Source organism: Cricetulus griseus, chromosome 3, assembly GCF_003668045.3.
Source record: "Cricetulus griseus strain 17A/GY chromosome 3, alternate assembly CriGri-PICRH-1.0, whole genome shotgun sequence".
NCBI classification, from domain to species: Eukaryota; Metazoa; Chordata; class Mammalia; order Rodentia; family Cricetidae; genus Cricetulus; species Cricetulus griseus.
This window is the reverse complement of record NC_048596.1, coordinates 17,553,044-17,562,483: the sequence shown is the minus strand read 5'-3', so window position 1 is coordinate 17,562,483 and position 9,440 is coordinate 17,553,044.

Sequence of the window (9,440 nt, the reverse complement as noted above, 5' to 3'; positions counted from 1 at the left end):
TCTTTTGTCTTTTTTCCCTTCACATTCTTTCTCTCTCTCTCTCTCTCTCTCTCTCTCTCTCTCTCTCTCTCATTTCTTGCTTGTTTCTTTGTTTGTTTGACACTTGGATAGCTATAGAGACCCAGACTGTCCTGAAACTTTCTATGTAGACCAGGCTGGCCTCACAGAGGTCTTCCTGCTTCTGCTTCCGAGTGCTGGGAATAAAGATATGTAACACCACACCCAGTCCCTTCCTTATCCTTTTTTATTTTAAGGAAATATTTGTGATCATAAATAGCAGGTATTTGTCTTTGGCAAAATAAAGTCTGGAAAATCTATTTAGTCTCCTCTATTCTCTTAGTTCTCGAAACAACGTGAGACTCAGGTGTAGAAGCCGCTGGTCTGGTTCACCCAGCGCTGTGTTGAGTGTTCAGTGGGTGCTCACTAGCAAGCCCTCTGCTTCTAACTTCAATAGGGACAGAATGCATCTGCTTCCCACAATAAGCGCCACCAGCAATCATTTGGGCTGGAGCTCTCACGCCTTCACACCTGCATCTTTGTAACACATCTCCCGCTGGGTCTTCCTGCATCTGTGTGGCTCCATTGGCATCCATGCTTCCCAGTCAGGGGTTGACAAAACTTTTAATGTAAAAGGCGAGGAGGGACTGACATGGAATCTTTAGACTTTGTGGACAATGTTATCACTGTCACAGCCAGCTCAGATAATCCAAGAACAAATGAGTGCTATGGTGTTCTGTGAAACTTCATCACTCAGACAGGGAGAGAAGTGGGATCAGAACATGATGTGAAATAAAAAAAAAAAATCAATAAAAGTTAAGTAAGCAAACAAAAAACAAACAACAAAACCCCATTCATTCACCAGCACAGGCAGCTGGTCCAGGAGCTACCGTTGTTGGCTCCATCCCAAGTTGTCTTTAAACACCTTTAAGTCAGAGTGCATCACTCCTCTATCTAAAAACCTCAGCAGCATCTCGCTTTGCTCAAAGTAAAGACCAAGATAGGTTCGCCTGCTTGTAAGTCCCAAACAAGCTCCCTGGTTCGAGATACTCTGAACACCTGGCTCAGACTTCAGTGCCCACTGTGCTCCGGCTCCTGGGGGCTGCATTTTCTTTTTTCCTTAGCCTGCCATGCCCTTCCCCTCAGAGACCTTCAGATCTCTGCTCAGCACCATCTCAACCAGAGAAGCCCTTGGGGTACCAGTGAGCTCCCCGGCTTCCTTCTGGACTGCCATACATTCTGTATGCCCTCTCTTCCCTGTTTAAGCTCTTGCTATAAACCTACATCTTCTATGCCAACCACTTACCCAGTGCCCCATTTATTGCTGGTCTTAGTCTGCTATAATTCAGGCCCACTAGGGAAAAGCCTGTATTATTCTTTGTTGTATTTCTAAAGCCTACAAAAGTGCCAGCGCACCTGCCTGAAAATTCCTTTGTATAGCTAGGGATCTCCCTGCTCTCTCTTTCTCTCCTTCTGGTTTAATGTGTGTGTGTGTGTGTGTGTGTGTGTGTGTGTGTGTGTGTGTGTGTGTGTTCCATAGAGCCCAGAAAAGGGTAAAAGATCCCCTTGAACTGGAGTTGTAGGTGGTTGTGAGCTTCTGGGTGCTTGGAACCAAACTTGGGGCCTCTATAAGAAGAGCAAATGCTCTCTTGACTGCTGAGCCATCTCTGCAAACCCAACAAGAGCTCTTCTATCTAGTAGGCAATGGGTAAATATTTGTAGAATGAAGGAATGTAAGGAGCAAATGAAAGAATTGCTAACTCAGGGGAAAAGAGATCAGTGAGAGCCAGCATTGTCTGCAACAGCCTCAAGGGAGGCCTGGAGTGCTGGAAATATAGGAGCGCCAAGAAGGGGGCGTGGCCTAAAGAGCCTTAAGTTTCCACAGCATAATGGGATCTGAATAAAAGCAGGTAGTTCCCCGGGAAAGACCCTAATCCTGGGGAACCGTGTTGCTCTTATGAGCTTTCTCTGTATAAAATCTTCAAGATCTTGTGGTCAGTATCCATTGTACCTTTAAAGCAGGGGTTCAAGAAGACCGTATTAGCAATGAAAGAAATGATTCTGGCATCTCCCAGGCAAGCTGGGAGATGGGTTCAGAGAGTGGTCATCTTTGGATGGGAGATCCATTGGGGAGTGTCGAACAATGATTTAAGGCAAATTGTAATGGAGACTGGAGCAGGGCTGGGGTGTGGGAGGGAGAGAAAGATTTGCTGTTGACAGTCTGAAGGAGGAACTGACACAAGCCATGTGACTTAACTCAAATGTCACCATTGTTGTAAACAAAGCAACAAGAGACTAGAGACATCATCAGTGTTCACAAATATGTGAGCAGTTAGTGGAACCAGGCAACAGCATATCATACATCCGTGGATGATGCCATAGAGCGGCATGCATAGACACAGACCATGAACCAAGGGAAACAGCTACAGTGTGATTCCATTTTTGTGAAGACACTCACATTGGATCACGTCTGGAAGGAGCGATGTCAATCTATGCAAATAATAGCTATCCTTGAGTGTTAGGATTGTGCTTTGGTTTGTTATATTTTCCTTATCTAATTTCTAGTTTTTTCAGTTGGTTGGCTGTTTTGAGATGGAGCTTTTTTTATGTTGCCTGGCTGGTCATGAACTATTTTTGGAGCAAACATGGATTGCTTCGATAACAGAAGCAAACCAACAAAAAAGAAAACAAATATCCCAACCCCCAAACTCTGTCTAGAATACCATGCTGGATCAGGGCTCTTCCTGGAAGTGATCTGCCTAGCCCCTCAAGAGAACTGGGAGGTCAACCATTTCTGCTATGCTCCCAAGCCATTGGATCCTGATAGAAGGAGTGAGAAAAAGACCTGGGGTGTGAGAGAAGGGAGGGGAGGGTGGAGGGAACAGAAGGAAGACACACTTTACACCTGAAGTCTTGAGCAAGCAGAACCAGGAAGGAGCAATGTGCAAGGAGCCTGAACTGGGGTCGCAGCTCCCCGGGGCCAAGAGAAGCTTGCAAGCCAAGTAGAACAGCCTGCCTTCTCAGGTGGAGGAAGAGGTAGTGTATTTTATATGGAGATTTCCCTCGGTACAGCATTCACCGTCTCTGGATTTGTAGAAGGTGTTAGTTTCCCAACATAACCCCAGAACTACTCAGGACTTACAGGGCTCATGGATTCCCGGGTGGTCGCTGAACTCCAGCACGTAGAGGTACCTCCCCTTCACGCTGCGCCCGATGTTGTAGAGCCGCGTGATGTCCGGGCATTGGTTGTGTACCTTGTATAGTGTCCGCACGAGGTCATCATAGCGGTGGTGACGAAAGGTCACAGGGGCAACTAACCTGGAGAGAAGGAGGAGGGGCAGGAAGGCTGAAGGTATGTCTGGCATCTCTCGGAGCTTCCCAGCGGCTCTGAAGTGCCTCCAGCTCTCCTAGAAATCCTCTGCTAGTCGGGATCCAGAGCCAAGAGCGGCCAGGCCCTGCCTCGCACCTGCCACACCTGCAGGAGACTGGGCACCGGTGTCTGCGACAACGCTGGGGATTATTTCTGTGGCCCTGGGATAACCACGATGCCTCCCGGGCTCATTTCTCTCCCTCTCGTAAGCCTAGAAAACCTTTTGGAAGGGTTCTGCGCATCCCACTTTGGGATTCTGGATTACTGATTAACTGGACTGTAAACAGGACTCAAGAAACAGCTACTTATAACCCTTTGATTCCCAGGGGCTTTCAAGACTCTTGGTATACGCTTCTTACAACTTACAAATGGAGCTATCTGTCCCCTTTGTCCCCCCACCCTCTGTGCCCCATTCTGAAGCACCCTTCTGTCTTGTCTTCTCCACACAAGATCTTAAAGGTAAACAAAAACAAATTCAGAAAATGAGGCACCTGCTTGGAGCAAACAATTGGAAATCACGTATTTGATAATGTATCTGAAATAAATGATTTGTAACAGCGATAGGAAGACGATCCTATTTCAACACGGACAAAGGATAATGGCTTTCTGAATAGGACTCTGCTAGCTCAGGAAATTAGAATAATAATTGACAGGTGTGATTTTTATCAAACTAAAAAGTTTCTGCATAGCAAAGAGTATAGCCTACAGAACAGAAGAAAATGTTCACCAGCTATTAACCCAATAGAGAATTAATATCCAGGCCGGGCGTTGGTGGCGCACACCTTTAATCCCAGCACTTGGGAGGCAGAGGCAGGCAGAGCTCTTTGAGTTCGAGGCCAGCCTGGTCTCCAGAGCAAGTGCCAGGATAGGCTTCAAAGCTACACAGAGAAACCCTGTCAAAAAAAAAAAAACAAAAAAAAAACAAAAAAAAAAAACAAGAATTAATATCCAGAATTTAAAGAACTTGGAAAATTAAACCCATGCTGGAATGCACTGACACACACCTGTAATTCCAGTATGTAGAAGCCAGAGGATTGCTGGAAGTTTGAAGCCAGTCTGGTCTATGTAGTGACTTCCAGGTCAGCCAGGGCTATCTGGTCAGACCTTGTCTCAAAAAACCTCAATAGGAGCTAGAGAGATAGTTTAGCAGTTAAGAGCAGAGGCCACTTTCCAGAGGACCCAGGTTTTGAGTCTTAAACCCACATAGTAGTTCATAACAGCCTGTAACTCCAGTTCGAGGGGACCTGACAGCCTCCTCTGGCCTCCACAGGCACCAGTCACATACATGGTAAACAGACACACATGCAGGCAAAACACACATACACATAAAATTTAAACAACAGTGTCTTAGTTAGGGTTTTTATTGCTGTGAAGAGACACCATGACCACAATTGGGGTGACTTAGACTTTCAGAGGTTTAGTTCCATATCATCATGGTGTGACGTGGCAGTGTACAGGTAGACATGGTGCTGGAGAAGTAGCTGAGAGTCCTAGATTTTGACTCAAGGCAACAGGAATTGGTCTAGGGTCTAGGAACTGGGCATGGCTTGAGCATATATGAGACCTCAAATCCTGCCTCCACAGTGACACACTTCATCCAAGACCATACCTACTCCAACAAAGCCACACCTCCCCATAGTGCTTATGGGGACCAGTTCCATTCAAACCATCACAAACAGCAAGAGCAGAATTACACAAAAGAACAAACAGTTCAATCAATGAGTAAAGGAGCTGGGTAGACACTTTTCAAATCAGAATGTTAGCGTCTTTAACCATCAGGAAAATGCAAATGAAAACAAGACCGAAAGCCTGTCTTTCTCCAATCAGAATGACTAGATCAAGAAAATAGCAAATGCTGAGGATGACATAGAGAAATAGAAACCAATCCCCAGCCATCATGGAAACAAGCATGCATATTAAAAAAATTAAAAATATGCCATATGACCCAGTTTCACACTCTTGGGTATATGTCTAGGAGAATCTAAGTCAGGATAACGTGGTATCATGGATACCATATACACCTGTGTTTATCGTGGCTCTATTCACAATAGTCACGCTTTGGTGTCAGCAATGGATGGATGGATAAAATGTGATATACATATGCACAGTGGCACATTATTCAGCCATAAAGAATAAAACTATGTTGCTTTCAAGAAAGGGATGGAACTGAAGGTCATATGATAAGTGAAAAAAAGTCAGATTCAGAAAGTCAGTTATTATATGTTTTTTAAATCATGGGTAGAATCTTATTTTAAAAAGACATTAAGACATTAAGCTGGGTGGTGGTGGCACATGCCTTTAATCCCAGCACTCGGGAGGCAGAGGCAGGTGGATCTCTGCGAGTCTGGTCTGTAAAGGCAGTTTCAGGACAGGCTCCAAAGCCACACAAAGAAACGTTGTCTCAAAAACCCAAGGAGTGCCCGCCCCAAAAAACTATCAATTATTTCAGATACAGGCCTCAAGCTCTATCTCAGGAGCTCGAATCTCACATTGTCTTTTAGATGTCCGGCTGGTTACCACCAGATGGCTTGGCCTCAGTGGAGAATGTCTCTTAGTTTGCATAACAGCAGACCTAGGTGGGTGGGCCCACACCTGTTCTGCCCATGGCCTGGTGAGAGGTGGGGGAAGATGTGGAATTTTAGGGGTGGCCCTAGGGTTAAAGGAAATATTTGGCATCAGCTTTATACATGATAGTAGATGTCTTCTGTGGTCACCCCCACTGTTGGAAAGCTATTTAAGAGGATGCTTGAATAAACTGGGGACTCCTGACTCCAGCATGGACTGAGAGCCCTCCTAAAATGACAAGATGTCTGTGTCTTGTGGAGTTTCCCAGTCCAGCACTCCCTGACTCAGGGATGGACCCGGGGCCATTTGGCTGGCTCTAAACGCAGTCCCAAAGACATCATTCCGGAATAGATAGCCTCTGTAGCATGGGACTGATACAAGCCAGGCCCTGGCAAGGGGGAAGAAAGACATTAAGTAAAAGGAGGTTATTAGAGAAATAGACATTTTACCAAAGTATGAATGGTCAGTTTTTTAAGATGTTCAATATTATTAGTTATTGAAATCCAAGTTAAGACCAGATATCACTTCACCTACCCTAGAATGACCCTAATATAGAGGAATGCTATCAGGCAGCTGGTGAGGATAGGGACAGCAGGACCCTCACACAATGTTCATGAGAAAATCAGGTAGCACAGACATTTTCGAAAATAGTTCAACAGTTTCTTGATGATGAAATATGCATTTCCCATATAAGCCAACAATTCTATTCCCGGGTATTTGCCAAGAGAAATAGGACCTGCATACCTATGAAAATGTCAACAGCAACCCTACTCATGACAGCGTGGAAGCACAGGTCAACCCACCACACCATGCGATGCTCTTGGATGACAGAAAGGAGCTAAGTGCTGACACCTATGTGACGTGGCGCGTGCTAAATGCTGCATCCCACAAGGGAGGCCTCCACGGAGATGTTTACAGAAGGCCAACATCAATGTAGAGAAATTGGCTGTGGATTCAAGATTACCCACTGCTGGGCATGGGATTGAGGAGCAACTGTGACTAGACACAAGGGTTTTTGTTTGTTTGTTTGTTTTTTGTTTTACGTTTTTTGAGTCAGGGTTTTTCTGTGGCTTTGGAGGCTGTCCTGGAACTAGCTCTTGTAGATCAAGCTGGTCTCAAACTCACAGAGAACCACCTGCCTCTGCCTCTGCCTCCCTAGTACTGGGACTAAAGGCGTGCGCCACCACTGCCCAACTGTTTTTTTTTTTTTTTTTGTAAGGGTCATAAAAATTTTAAAACCAGATACTAACGATGGTAGTTGTGGGAGTACAACTAGAAATGTATTAATATGTATCTTTAAAAAGGTAGAAGTATGTATCTATTTAGTAGGCAGTGGGATGCTTGCATGCTTTGGCTCACATGTGGAGGTCATATGACAACCTGTACGAGTTGTTTCTCTCCTTACACCATGTGGATTTCAGCATCAAACTCAAGATATCAGTCTTGGCAGTAGCACCTTCAGCTAATGAGCCATCTCACTGACTCTGCACACACACACACACACACACACACACACACACAGACACCACCACCACCACCACACACACACACACATACACACATACACACATGCAGACATACAAACACACACACACAAACATACACACACATCACACACACACATCACACACACACACACACACATACACACACATCACACACACATCACACACATACATCACACACACAAAAAAAACACACACACACATCACACACACATGCACACATACAAAAATACGCGCGTGCGCACACACACACACACACACACACACACACACACACACACACACACACGATAGTGTCTCACTGTGTAGTCCTGGCTGGCCTCAAATGCACAGAGATCCATCTGTCTCTCCATATCCTGAATGTTGGGATTAAAGGCATGCCCAGGGATGGTACCACTCAGAGCAGACCTCATCTTCCTCCATCAACTAGCAATCAAGAAAATGCTCCCATAGACATGTCCAAAGGCCAATCTGTTGGAGGGGATTCTTCAATTGATCGCCTTCCCCAAATGTATCATGCTGACAATGAGTCTTGACTAATTCTCCCACCAATTTTGTTTAATCAGACTCAAGGCATCTTAGTTTTTAGTTTTATTTCTTTGTATCCTCCAGCAGTGACTTGAGAGCGGTGTCAATGTAATTTAACCCTGCTCAATAGACATTAGTCAACTGGACCTATAAATGAATCAAGCATTTTGCTGTAGTCAACTGCCCAGTCACTCTTCTGAGAAGTATTTAGGTTTGAGCATCATGAGAATGCAGGGCTTGAGGCCCCTGGTCAGTCTTGGAGACCCATGAAACCCTTTCCAAGTCACTTTCTCTGGGTCACCCATCTTTAGTCCATCTCATGTTGCTGATGCTAACGCCAAGGCTAGTTACACAGTGAGGACTTTTGCCCCCTCCAAGGAAGCCTCCCCTGGACATCAGTGTATGGCACTTCATCTGCAAATGCCTAGCTTATCAGTTTCCTTATTTACATGTTTGTGGGCTGTCTTTACTGGGAGATGATAAGCTTAATGAAGGACAAAACTAATCCATTCTAGTGTTATCACGTAATCCTGCTACAATGTACTAGATATGTTTGCAACCAAATGAAAGTCAGCAATGAATCAAAATCTGGCACCTCAGTGTGATGGCTGGAGGTTAACCAAACAAAGGAGATGGAGGTTAGGGTGGACTTGCAAGTGGGGAGGGATTATTGGTTCTTTCTTGTCACCCTGACCTTTTGGAATCAGCCCTTGAATTTCCCTTCCTCCATGTCTCTGTCTGTCTGTTTGTCTCTCTCTCTCTTTCTCTCTCTCTCTCTCTCTCTCTCTCTCTCTCTCTCTCTCTCTCTCTTCTCCCTCTGTCTAATGATTTCATCTAAAGACCTCTCTGATAGGCTGGCAACTCCCTGATATTTCTTCTGTACTTCTACCTCTCTGAACCCGGAAGTGCCCTTCCAACTGCCCACCTCACATCCCACTGGGATCTGCCAATGGTGCCCATAACTAACTAACTGCCACCTCCATCCCAGTCCCCAGACACAGAGTGGAAGCTTACAATACAAGGTGTGCCAGTCTTTCTCGGGAGACTCTTATATCCCATTTTCTTGTATGTATAATTCACTGGATTCTTGAGCGTCTCATGGGGAACATCTATATTAGTTTGGCCTCTGTGTGTGTGTGTGTGTGTGTGTGTGTGTGTGTGTGTGTGTGTGTATGAATGTTGTCTTGATTACATTCATTAATATTTGAAAATCGGTCCCCAAACCAGGTGGTGCTATTCCCTGGGTGTGGGTTCTGAAGTAAGCTGAGCACTTGGAAACATTCATGCACTCAACTCTCTCAGCTCTTGACTGGAGATATTGTGTCACTGGCTTTTGAAGCTCTGGCTGCCCAGACTTCCCTGCTGTGACAGACTACAAGCTGGAATTGTAGCCAAACTAAACCTCTTCCTCCCCAAGGTGCTTTTAGTCCAGGCACTTTATTACAGCAACATAAATGAAACTGAGATCCACTAAA